This window comes from Monodon monoceros, unplaced genomic scaffold (assembly GCF_005190385.1).
Source record: "Monodon monoceros isolate NGI ecotype Baffin Bay Population unplaced genomic scaffold, NGI_Narwhal_1 Super_Scaffold_11, whole genome shotgun sequence".
Classification (NCBI taxonomy): domain Eukaryota; kingdom Metazoa; phylum Chordata; class Mammalia; order Artiodactyla; family Monodontidae; genus Monodon; species Monodon monoceros.
The window spans coordinates 47814400-47827208 of NW_021703767.1; the positions used below are offsets into that span (position 1 = coordinate 47814400).

Consider the following 12809-nt stretch of genomic DNA (forward strand, 5'->3'; position numbering starts at 1 on the left):
TCAAACCCAGGCCTTTCATTGGGAGCGCGGAGTTTTATCCACTGTGCCACCAGAGTCCCTCCAATTTCATTTTTGAGCTCAAAGACTTTTAGACTCACTCTACTTCCTATAAACATCTATGCGCACCCCCACATCCTTTCTTGCACTTTGTCTTTTTCCTTGGTCCACATTCTTAGCAGTTAGCAGTGTTTGAAATTGTTTATTTATGTGACCCCGCAATAGGACATAAGCTCCATGAGGATAGAAACTTTGTTCACTTTGTACTCCCAGAGCCCAGAAGATAGTCAGTGTAATGCTTGATTTTATGTGTCACTTGGCCACAAGGAACCCAGGTATTTGGTCAAACATTATTCTGGGTGTGTCTGTGAGGGTTGGTTGTTGTTTTTGTTTTGTTTTTTTGTTTGTATGTTTTTCTGATGAGATTAACATTTGAATCAATCCTCCTGAGTGAAGCAGATTGCCTTCCCTAAAGTGAGTGGCCATAATCAGTTGAAGGCCTGAATAGAACAAAAAGATTGACCCTTCCTTTTGTAAGAGGGAACTTCAACTGTCTGACTACTTTGAGCTGGGACATTGATCTTTTCCTGCCTTTGGACTTGAATGGAAGCATTGGCTCTTTATGAGTCTTGAGCTTGCCAGCTTTCACACTGGTATTTACACCATCAGGTCTCTTGGGTCTCTGGTTGTAGACTGCAGATCTTGGGACTTCTCAGCCTCTATAATTGCATGAGTCTGTTCCTTTTATAAATTTCTATATAAATTTCTGGTTCTGTTTTTCTGGAGAACCCTAAGTAATACCAATACATTTTGGTACTAGGAATAGAGTACTGCTGTAACAAATACCAAAAAATGTGAATGTGGCTTTGGAATTGTGTGATGGGTAGAGGCTGGAAGAATTTTGAAGCCCATGCTACAAAAAGCCGAGATTGCTGTGAAGAAACTGTTGATAGGTATAAGGACATTAAAGATGATTCTGGTGAGGGCTCAGAAAGAAAAGAGGCAAGCAGGAGACAAAGCTTCCACCTTACAGAAATACATGAATAGTCATGAACAGAATGTTGGTAGAAATATGGATGATAAAGGCCATTCCAGTGACAACTCAAATGGAAATGAGGGAAAGGTTATTGGAAATTGAAGGAAAGAAATCCTCGTAATAAAGCGTCAAAAAACTTGACTGAATTGTGTTGTACATGAATTTGGGGTGAGAAGGACATCAATTTAGGGGGGGCTGGGGGCCTCATTCCCTGTACCAAAACTTGTGTTAGTCTACTAGGACTACTATAGTCAAATACCATAGACTGGTTGGCTTAACTAACAGAAATTTATTTCTTACAGTTCTGTAAGGTGGGAAGTCCAAGATCAAGGTTCTGGACAGTTAGCTTTCTGGTGAGGGCTCTATTCCTGGCTTGCAGATGGCTGCCTTCTCACTGTGTCCTCAGGTGATTTTATTTCTTTCTTTTTTCCTCACCAGAGGGGAGAGAGAGCTGCAAGCTCTTTAGGGTCTCCTCTTATAAGGGCACTAATCCCAGTGGACCAGGGTCCTACCCTCATGACCTCATCAAAAATATTCAGTGTATAGCAGGCACACAATATAGTAGGCACTCAATAAGGATTTTTTAAAGTAAACTATATTAAAGGGTATCAAAGAAGGAAAAAGTGGCATTCAAGATTGAATAGGTAGAATGCACCTTAAAACAATATTGAGTGTCTGCTATATGCAGGCTTTCCTTTAAAAACCTAAAATACTTTTTCTGGAACTTTCTAAAACATATCACTTTTCTACTTGTTTTATAGAATTACATTTGTCCTACCTCATCGACTGGACTATAAGCATCCCAGGTCAGGATCTATGTCTGATTTATCTTGTGTCTTCTACAGTGCCTAACACAGTGCCTGCTCTAATGCTGTATGTCAAAACAAGGGAATATGTTTTCTCTCTTTGCATTGGACTATACAGAAGTTTATATTTCTTTTTCACAGTTACCACATTGCCATAGTTATTTGTTCTCATGTGTGCTCCCCATACTCAATTTTGAGCATCTGAAGGGTAGGGACCATGTTCTAGTCATCTTTGTACTCCCACATCTGTTACGGGGCTGGGTATATAATGGGTATTTGTTAACATTTATTTATCTACCCAACATGATACCAGAAATGTGGCCAATGCTGAATAAAGAGTTGATGAAGTATTTAACAGTTTCCTGACTACTGCTTTATCTCCATTCCTGTTGCCAGCATTAATGGTCTGGTGTCACCACTGCCGTCCAATATCACTGGTATCAGCTGGGAAATCAACTCAGTTGCTGCTACTGCTGCCATCACCAGCAATAGTCTGCTTGTGTCACCACCATCATCACAGCTACTTGTTCCCGGTACTAAGCTGCTGTAGTCACTGCTACCATCTCCACCACTGCAGCTGCTTTCACCAGGACCGGCTTGGTTTGTCCTTCATATTCCACTCATATATAGAAGTATTTGTTTCTTCTGAGCCCTCATGCTGTTAATTTTTCTCCAGTCTTTCTCATAATGGTTTCTGCCTTATTCAGCTTCCATCAGAGCATCAGTTGAGTGGGTGGTACTACTTTGCTTCTCAGGGGGAATGGCACTTTAATGATTCAATCAAGTAGTTGCTCTTTTTGCTGTCAGAAGAAGCCTCTGTATTATCTTCAGGGAACAATCTACAATAACCCTAGATCCCTCTCCTTAGCTGTGACTGTTAGCTCATATGTATACTTTATGCACTCATTTGCCACCTTTCTGCCCACTCACACAGATTCATCAGATCTTTCCATCCTCATCAACTTAGTTCATTGCCACCCACAAGAATCTATGTCATTTGCAAATGTAGAAACATTGCTTTGCGCTTTAATTTATAAAGATATTGCATATAGGTTATACTAATTGTGCCCTGCACAAGGATGCTGGGAGAAGTGGGGGCTGAGATTCAGCCTGCACTTTGTTCATCACAGTCTAGTGTTAGGTTGTGCCTGCCAGGAGAAAGGTATTCCTTTTTCTGATTTGCATGAAGATGCTGGCCCATCACTAAGTGACCCTGGTCATGCAGACCTGATCTTTGCACTGGTCTAGCACTGAACCTGAGATCCTCTATGCTATGCTTGCCTATCTTTACCTTTTGTTGTTTTTCCTAACCAGTGGAAAATAGCCTCAACTCCAATAATGAGGAGGAGACTCAATTTTGTTAAATTTTGAAAAAATATAAAACCATAAAAAATAGTTTCTATACCTATCTTCCAGTTATCTATTGCTGCTTGGCAAACTGTCCCAAATGATAGTGGTTTAAAACAACTATTTTATTACATCTCACAATTTTGTTGCTGAGGAATTTGGGCAAGGCTTGATTGACTCTTTTCTTCTGCTGGTGTCAGCAGAGTTTACTCTCCTGGTGGATGGCTGGTCTGGTGGGTTCAGGCTTCACTCAGTGTCTGACACCTTGGTGAAAATAGCTTGGAGACTGGAATCATTTGAGACTATCAAGTGGAGCACCTTCTTGTGGCCTTCCCAGCACAGCAGTCAGGGTAGTTAGACTTATGTGACAGCTCAGGGTTCCCTGCTAGTGTGTCCTAGGAGTCCCAGGCAGAAGCTGCAAAGCTTTCCAAAACTTCACTTCTACCATGTTCTGTGGGTCAAACACGTTAGTAAGAACAGGACAGATTCATGGGGGAGTGAATTAGACTCCAACTCTCAATGGAAGAAGTAGCAAAGAGTTGCAATTAGTTTTAATCTACCATGATCTTCTACCAAGATGTAACCAAAGTTGTATTTTGCCATATTTACTTGTGATGCAATTAGAAAAACATTTTCATTATAGAACCTTGATAAAATAAACATCATATCTAAAAGTGAAATATTAGTAGTTTTCTTTTTGAAGTCAAGAACCAGTCAAGCTTTTCAGGTTTATTACATGTTACTGAAGTGTTAATAAGACAAAAAGGAAAATAAAAGGACAGTGGAAACAAAGAAGTAACTTTTTATTATTTATAGACAATATGTCTCCATAGAAAATCCAAGAAGATCTATAATCTAGTTCTAAAAAAATAGTTCAGCAACATTGTGGATAGAAGGATAACACGAATCTCAAATTGGTCCCTTGTGCTTTCTAAACTATTGGCTATTTTGTGATCCTCTTGTTCTTAGGTCTGATGGATGCCCTTTTATTTACTTCATTCTTCCTTCAGCATGGACAACTATATCAGGTCTTAGCTGTTGGTTGTGTGACCTCACACTTTCCACTTGAGGGTGGAGGACATCTTGTTGCCAATATTTGTTGCAGAGTTGTCCATGGGTGTTTTTTTAATTAATTAATTAATTAATTAATTTTTGGGTGTGTTGGGTCTTCGTTTCTGTGCGAGGGCTTTCTCCAGTTGGTGGCGAGCGGGGGCCACTCTTCATCGCGGTGCGTGTGCCTCTCACTGTTGCGGCCTCTCTTGTTGCGGAGCACAGGCTCCAGAAGCGCAGGCTCAGTAGTTGTGGCTCATGGGCCTAGCTGCTCCGCGGCATGTGGGATCTTCCCAGACCAGGGCTCGAACCCGTTTCCCCTGCATTGGCAAGCAGATTCTCAACCACTGCGCCACCAGGGAAGCCCCATGGGTGTTTTCATTTACAGTTGTGCTATTGGTTTTTATGTGGGGATTCAGAGAGATTGAAAAGCTATGCTATCTTCATTATTATCTTCCCGGAGTACTTGTAGTTCAATAGCATTTTGATCTAGTCGCTACCCATTTGTGTAACTCCCACTGTTTTATATATATATGCTTCATTAACGTTTTTCTTTTTAGTACTTTGAAGATTTCCCATTGTTTATTGATTCAAAATTTAATTTTTCCGATTTATTTTTCTAAATGTCATAAGTATTTTGTCACAATTCCCTTTAAATGTTTGGTGATCCACTCCTTTATTGTACATTGCAAAATTTTGCCCCTATTAGAAGTGAGACTCACAAGAGTCTAATTCCCCCAGCCCAGTTCTTCTCTGGAGCACTTCTCATGGGGAGGCTTATGGACTCAAGTTAAAAGAAAGTGCTGAGATGCATCTATTTGACGGGCCTGGAGCAGTTCCTGTTTGCTAAGGTTTCCACTACAGATGCAAGAAAAAAGTGTCCTCACATTTTCCGTCTGTCTGATTGTGGCAGCCCAGATTGAATGGGGGAATACAGGAAAAAATTGCAACTCACAAATAAAAAAAAAGTACTGAGGCACTACCCTTAGACTCTGAAATTGCGCTGTGAAATTAATAACTGGGAGGAAGACTTTTCTGAAGTATAACACACTGATGAGCTGAACTAATAAAGTTTTTTACATAGTGGTAAATTTTAACAAACAGTGTGTTCAATCTGTTATAGAATAATAGGTGCTCAGGGATCAAAAAGACCTTGAGAGGTCGTACAATTAATAACACTCCTGGAGTCAGAGCTGCACAGGGTCCATCTCTGGTCCAGTTTCTGGCAGATGAGAATCAATGCTGTGTTTAAAGGTCTCTTGTGAAAGAGATGAGGTATTGTTTTATAAAAACCTATTACAGTATCTAAAAACTTTGACTCTGATGAAGCCTACCATTAGCCAGAATTCTGCAGAACTCAATGATGCTTAACGCCAAAGTAACTGGATATTTATACAACAAATATTCTAGTAGGCAAATATTCTAGTAGGCAAATCTCAAAAAACATACCTTATTTCCCTCACATATTTTTTCATCAACAGTGGTATATTTTTAAAATAGTTTTCATAATATAAGTTATATAAGCTTTTTAGAATAAAAAATGATAATTATGTACCTTCACATACATGCTTTAGGACACTTGGTTAAGCAACAAGCAATCTGTGTCTTGATAATCACCTCAAAAGGCTTGCAAACTTCACAATGTAACTGGACAACCATCATGGAAATGGATATGTTGCCTGCAAAAGAACATTCTGACAGTCAAGACATTAAATAGAACATAGCACACAGTTTCAAGCACTGCTTTCTGGCAAGTGAAAACTGTCTAAAAACCACTGATGTATTTTGACTACAAAAAAAAAGAGAAAGATAGGAAAAAAAGAGAGATGTAGCAGTGTAGTTCTTCTGTACATAGCATTTCTTTTCCAAAGTGAGACTGACTTGGGCAAGCTTGAAAGCAGTGTGAGGAATAATTCTTCCCTTTAACTGTTAAGAAAAAATATGAACTAAAAAATACATTACTATAACATATAGGGGCTATGGAGGATGAAATAAAGGGAATGAAATGAAATAAAAGGAAATGAATGAAAGAGAGTGAAATAAAGGCAAAATCATCTATGCATTATTGCAGTCTTCTGAGGCAGCAAATGTGAAAGAGGGCACTGCAAAGCCACTTCATTTTTACACAGGCCAAGGATCATTGTCACTGATTACCTGGGCACCCTTGATGTCTGATCACTTTATGAGAACACACACCACAAGTTTCCTACCCTCTAAGAGAAGGTAATTCCTTTCATATTAAGTACCATAAGAAAATGGACAATCAAACTCTAGAAAACTGCAGCTATCTCAGCCACTTGACACTTTGCATAAACACTGTGGCTTGGCAAGGCAGAGCATTAGAGCAGGGTCAAAAGGGCAGCTCCCTTTGGTCCCATGCCCCTGGCAGCATTTCCTCAAGGCAGGTGTCCAAGCCCCTGCCAGGGAAAGCTGGCGGCTGGGCTCCCAGGGTGTGGCATGGCCTCCTTTCACGCCCTGGCTTCCCAGACAGTTCTCCCCCAGCTGCCAAGACTTGACACCTGCTGCTGCTCCTTTGCTGTGCTAGGTTTGTTATAAGAACTTTAGGACATGCAAAGTGGAGAGCTATCTTTCTCTCACACTTTAAAAGAGATGGGCTTAACTAGGGAAAAAAATGGAGGTGGACTAATTTTATATAATGTAGACCAAATTCTTTTTCTTTTGGTGGTAAATTTATATCTTGTTACTTTGGGAAAATTTTTGGCCCAAGGTTTGAAGAGTTCCCTTTCCTTCCTGCATTGGGGTCCCAGAGGCCACCCCCAGGTTTGGTGGCTCACTAAAAGAACTCACAGGGCTCAACATGTACTCATAGCTAAGATTTATAACAGTGAAAAGATACAAAGCAAAATCAGCAAACAGAAAAAGCCCTTAGGTGAAGTCCAGAGGAAACCTGTCTCAAGCTTCCAAGAGTCCTTTCCTAGTGGAGTCACACATGACGTGCTTAATTCCACCAGCAATGTTTTGTGACAACACGTGCCAAGTGTTTACCAGGGAGCCTCAGAACCCTAAGCTTTTATTTGATGCTGGTCATGTAGGCATGCTCTGCCTGGGAGGTCCCAAAACTCCGGACTTTCAGAAGGAAAGCAGTTGTTCAGCGTAAATCACCTTGGTTGTACAAGCAGTATAGGCCACTCTTATCAGTTAGGGAGATTTTTTATCTTTCTTTTTTATTGAAGTACAGTTAATATTCAATGTTGTGTTAGTTTCTGGTGTACAGCAAAGTGATTCAATTATATATATATATATATTTATTGAGGTATAGTTGAATTACAATGTTGGGTTATTTACTGCTGTACATACAGCAAAGTGACTCAGTTATATATATATGTATATATATATATATTCTTTCCATTATGGTTTATTACAGGATACTGATTATAGTTTCCTGTGCTTACAATAGGACCTTGTTGTTTATCCATTCTATATATATGTAATAGTTTGCATCTGCTACTCCCAAACTCCCAGTCCAACTCTCCCCTGCCCTCTCTCCCCCTTGGCAACCACAAGTCTGATCTCTATATCTGTGAGTCTGTTTCTGTTTTGTAGATAAGTTCATTTGTGTCATATTTTAGATTCCACATATAAGTGATATCATATGGTATTTGTCTTTCTCTTTCTGACTTACTTCACTTAGTATGATAATCTCTAGGTCCATCTGTGTAGCTGCAAATGGCATAATTTTGTTCTTTTTTATGGCTGAGTAATATTCCATTGTATATATAAACCACATCTTTTTTAACCATTCAACTGTCAATGGACATTTAGGCCATTTCCATGTCTTGGCTATTGTAAATAGTGCTGCTGTGAACATAGGGGTGCATGTATCTTTTTAAATTATAGTTTTGTCTGGATATATGCCCAGAAGTGGGATTGCTGGATCGTATGGCAACTCTGTTTTTAGGTTTTTGAGGAACTTCCATACTGTTTTGCATAGTGGCTGCGCCAATTAACATTCCCACCAACAGTGTAGGAGGGTTCCAGTTAGGGAAAGTTTTATATCACTACAGGGGACTGGTTACCAGCCAAGTTCCCAGATACCAGTTAAGGGCCAACCTTGCAAGGAGGCCTTTCTAAGGATAGGCAGTCTCAGCCTTCTGTGTTACCTCTTTTCTGCAGAGTCCACCTTCTTGGCCAAGGCATTTTTAGAGCAAAATTATTTTCAGTAGGACCCCATGCAGCAGGGTGAAAGTATCCTGTAATATTGACTTTTGTTATGCCCTCTAGGGGTCCTGAATTTAGCCAATTTAAATAAATCCCATTAAAAATAAAGGTGATTCTTAGAAAGCTAGGTGGCTTTCTCCTTAAGTTTTTGTATTAACCTTTTTTTAACCTGGCCTGAGCCATCGATTCAAGCACAACACAATCCTGACTGGTAAGTTGAAGCTGACCTGCGTGCCTTCCAGGACTGAGATGGTCCATGATAGTCAAGGTACACACAGAGAGTACCCTTGGAAACAAAAAGTGTGCAACTGTTAAGCCACCCCAACAAGGACACACATTAGTCAGGCAATACAGTTTAACGAGGCTTCCAGTGTGGCTTCCCACTGTGGATCCTTCTGCCTTAGGGCTTTCTGTCCAGTCCAAATAATTCAGTTGAGTCCCTAGTTTTAGAAGGATTTCCAGAAGGCAGTCAGTTTCAATCAGTTTTGCTTGTCTTTGACATCAGTTCATTTGCCTCATGAGTGGGGACAACATCTACAGGTGTTCTTCGTGGAAATTTAGGAGCTGGGGACATTCCCTGTTGTGTCACAGTCAGTGTTGTTAGGTGTGCTCATAGGCTCAGCAGTCAGTTTGAATTCAAGGCTTACAGCATCTTGGGAAGGCAGCATTGGCATTCAGGAGTGGTTCTTTTTTTTTTTGGCCGTACTGCGCAACTTGCGGGATCTTAGCTTCCAGACCAGGGATTGAAACTGGGACCCCGGAAGTGAAAGCGCTGAGTCCTAACCACTGCACTGCCAGGGAATTCCCCCAGGAGCAGTTCTGAAAAACAGCAGTTATAAAAAACAGAAATCATTAATGCCCACCTTTCCCTGCATCTCCCAGGTGCTGGCTTTTTGTTTTTTCTGTGTTTTTACAAAATCAGTGTGTCTCATACAGTAATCTTAACTTTACATTTTTTTCCCAATCATTTTTTATTCTCATCTAGACCTTTCAGCAGGAAGTGTTTGGTATAAAGAGAGTGTTGAGAATTTAGCTAAGCTACTCCACGCTGTTGCTGCCTCAGCATCTATTTTGTTTGGCCAAGCAGCCAGCAGTGACCTTAAACTGACACTAGTCCCCTCAGGCAAACCCATGCCCCAGATGGCAGCTCACAGAGTCACAAGGAAATGTAAGTTCCTGATATGACCTCCCCAACAGCCCTTGTGATCAACAATCTCCACTGCCTTCCAGGGCCTTCCCCTATATGCTCCTTAGATAAGACCAATAAGACCTTTGTGGGATTTATCAGACCCCTGCTCTTCTGGTTTGAATTGACCAAATCAGGCCTTAGCCTGGGAACCACAAAGCACTCTACCCGTAGACTCTAATAAAAACGTGTTCCCCAGGTCCTGCTTCTCTCTGTCTGCACTCTGCCTTGACCTCCCCATGTGGTCCCTGAAAGCATGCCAGGTATTTCCTCCAGGACCTGTGAGTAATAAACTTCTCTATTTTAATTCCTCTTGTGATCTACTGTTGAACTGCAGCTCACCATCTGATACCCTGCACTCCACTTAATAAGTATTAATTTAACAAATCCAAACAGAGGAATAGAAAAATTTGCATAGAAAAACAATTTTAATAAACTTAGCCAGAAAGACACATCATGTTCAGGAACTGGTAGGACAAAATCCTGAATTTTCAAGTGTTTTCAGAATGTGTTTACATAACTCTGACACCTGTCATCCTGATCATTTATTCAGTAAATAGCCCAGAAAAGACCAATCTCTGTCTGGGGACAGCTATGTTTAATAATCAAAATTCCTAACTAAGAAGAAATGTGAGTGAAGTAGAATCAGGTTATCAGTCCATTGTAAATTTCAAATAATCTTAAAATCCAAACACAAGTCAACAGCAGTGAGACATGCCTGGGAAGGGGATGAGAACCCTATCTGTTAGGAGTGGGTGCAGAGGTCCCACTCCCCGTAATGTGCTCTCTCCCAACTTGGAGCTTTCGACAGGAATCACAAGTTAGGTTTCTTGTGATTAATCATCTCAGATGCAATTAGTTCCTGCATTATACAGATAGAGCCACTAGAAGCTTGGTTTCATATGGTCCCGTCAGAGAACAAGCACTTTCCCCAAGCACTTTCCCATGGGCATCTGCAAGATACCTATGTGGTCCAGTCAGCATCCATAATGTTTTTATAGTTTATGGCCCCATAGGGGGGAGGGTCTTAAATCTGCAATAGTCCCAAAGTCTGAGTTCTGTTCATTGAGCCTATGTCTGCTTTTAGAGGTCCATCACAATCCTTATGGACCAGCACAATCATTATGAGGTTTCATCCTACCGTTAGGTCCAGGCAAATAGGATTTCTGAATTCAGGATTCCAAAAAGGACTTTTCTTCTTAAGCAGCAGCAAAGCCAAGAGACTACTGGGCCAGACAGTGAGGTTTCAAGTCCTTCTAAGCCCCTTTTACGTTGTCAGACTTAAAGTCCAAATTGACCCACTCAAAAATATGCACATTAGGCTGGAAAATCATCAGCCTCTAAGGGTTAGACATTTGCTTTTTAAAAAATATCTTTGTTGGAGTATAATTGCTTTACATTGTTGTGTTAGTTCCTGCTGTACAACAAAGTGAATCAGCTATATGCATACATATATCCCCATATCCCCTCCCTCTTGAGCCTCCCTCCCACCCTCCCTATCCCACCCCTGCAGGTGGTCACAAAGCATCGAGCTGATCTCCCTGTGCTATGCAGCAGCTTCCCACTAGCTATCGATTTTACATTTGGTACTGTATATATGTCAGTGCTACTCTCTCACTTCCCGGCTTACCATTCCCCCACTGTGTCCTTAAGTCCATTCTCTACATCTGCATCTTTATTCCTGCCCTGCCACTAGGTTCATCAGTACCGTTTTTTTAGATTCCATATATGTGAGTTAGCATACGGTATTTGTTTTTCTCTTTCTGACTTACTTCACTCTGTATGACAAACTCTAGTAGACATCTGATTTTATAAGAACTTATTAGCAAACTAAAACCTGCCTTTTAAAATGCAAAAGTTGATTTTCCTGTGGAGATTTTCTCTCCTTTTATGTTGTCTACCTTTTCCCATAGACTCCAACAGGTAAAAATCTTAGCAAAAATAATCAGTTGTGAGATTTTGATAGCCAAAGAGTTTAAATTTTAACCCACCCAGCAAAAGAGTTTAAATTTTAACCCATTCTAGCAAAAAGCAAGGAATTTATGTTCTACTAACACCGTTTATTGGGCAGCTTTCCCTGACTGCAATAATCCCTCTAACATGTATGAAATTACAAGCATATAGTATTTTACATTTATTTTTATCATACCTCCAGAAGCAATAGCCACAAAATAAAAAGCCATTTTTTTGAAAGTCTCTCTCTCTTTCTCTCTCTCTCTTTTTCATTGCAAGTTTACACAATCCCCTAGCAGTAAACTCAATGCTTTCAGGATTGACATTACAGCTGCTTAGAGATCCCATCTGGAATGCAAGGGGCTGCTGTACCAGTGGATAAAATGTTGTTTTCCCCTTCTCCTTTATTTCTGATTTATCTAAAGCTTGCCTTGGCACTGACAATCTTTTCCCCTCCCACCTGGAGGAGAGAACAAAACCCTAAGGCATCATCCAGGCTGCAATTGCAATTTTTAATCTCCTCACTTCAGCTACCATTGCCCAAAGCAGCCAGCACATTCAATGAGCCAATCCTCTGGAGTCGGATGTATCATTTTAAAATTTCATAGGTAATCTCTACCTTTCATAGCAGACATCATCTCTGCTGCCGTTTCATATCACAGATGACTAGGTAGCCACTTGGCATTGAAAGTTTATCATTATGTCCCATTCATCCTTTTTCTAAATACTGCTTTAGCCATATTTCAGTGAGTTGGGCTTGTTTTAGTGAATCCCATTTCTGATACCAACTGCCACCCCCAGTTTGGAGATTTGTTAGAAGAATCCACAGGACTCATCGTATAGTTGTATTTGTGGATAAGGTTTATTACACAGGATACAAAGGATACAAAGCAAAATCAAAAAGGGAAAGGCATATTGGGTGAAGTCTGAAGGATACCAGGAATAAATTCCTTTTTCCAGGTAAATCTCATAGGATGTGCTTAATTCCACCAGCAATGAGTTGTGGCAACACGTGTGAAATGTTTTCTACATGTTCATTAAAGACTTAGTGCTCAGGGTTTTTCTGGGTACTGGTCATGTAGGTACCCTACTGTGAACTGAATATCTGTGGGCCTCCAAAGTTCATATGTTAAAGCCTAATCCCCAATGTGGTGGTATTTGGAGATGGGACCTTTGGAAGGTAAATAGGTCATGAGGCTGGAGCTATCAGGAATGGGATTAGTGCCTGTGTGGTTAGTTTAAATGTCAATTTGAC

At 40.5% G+C, this 12809-nt stretch overlaps 1 non-coding gene across 1 annotated transcript; it reads left to right on the forward strand.

Moving 5' to 3' along the window:
• Positions 1-5044: 5044 nt before the first annotated feature.
• Positions 5045-5175, forward strand: LOC114891356. Its single transcript, XR_003792468.1, has one exon. It is a non-coding gene; the product is annotated as a small nucleolar RNA SNORA31 (small nucleolar RNA).
• The last annotated feature ends 7634 nt before the right edge of the window (positions 5176-12809 follow it).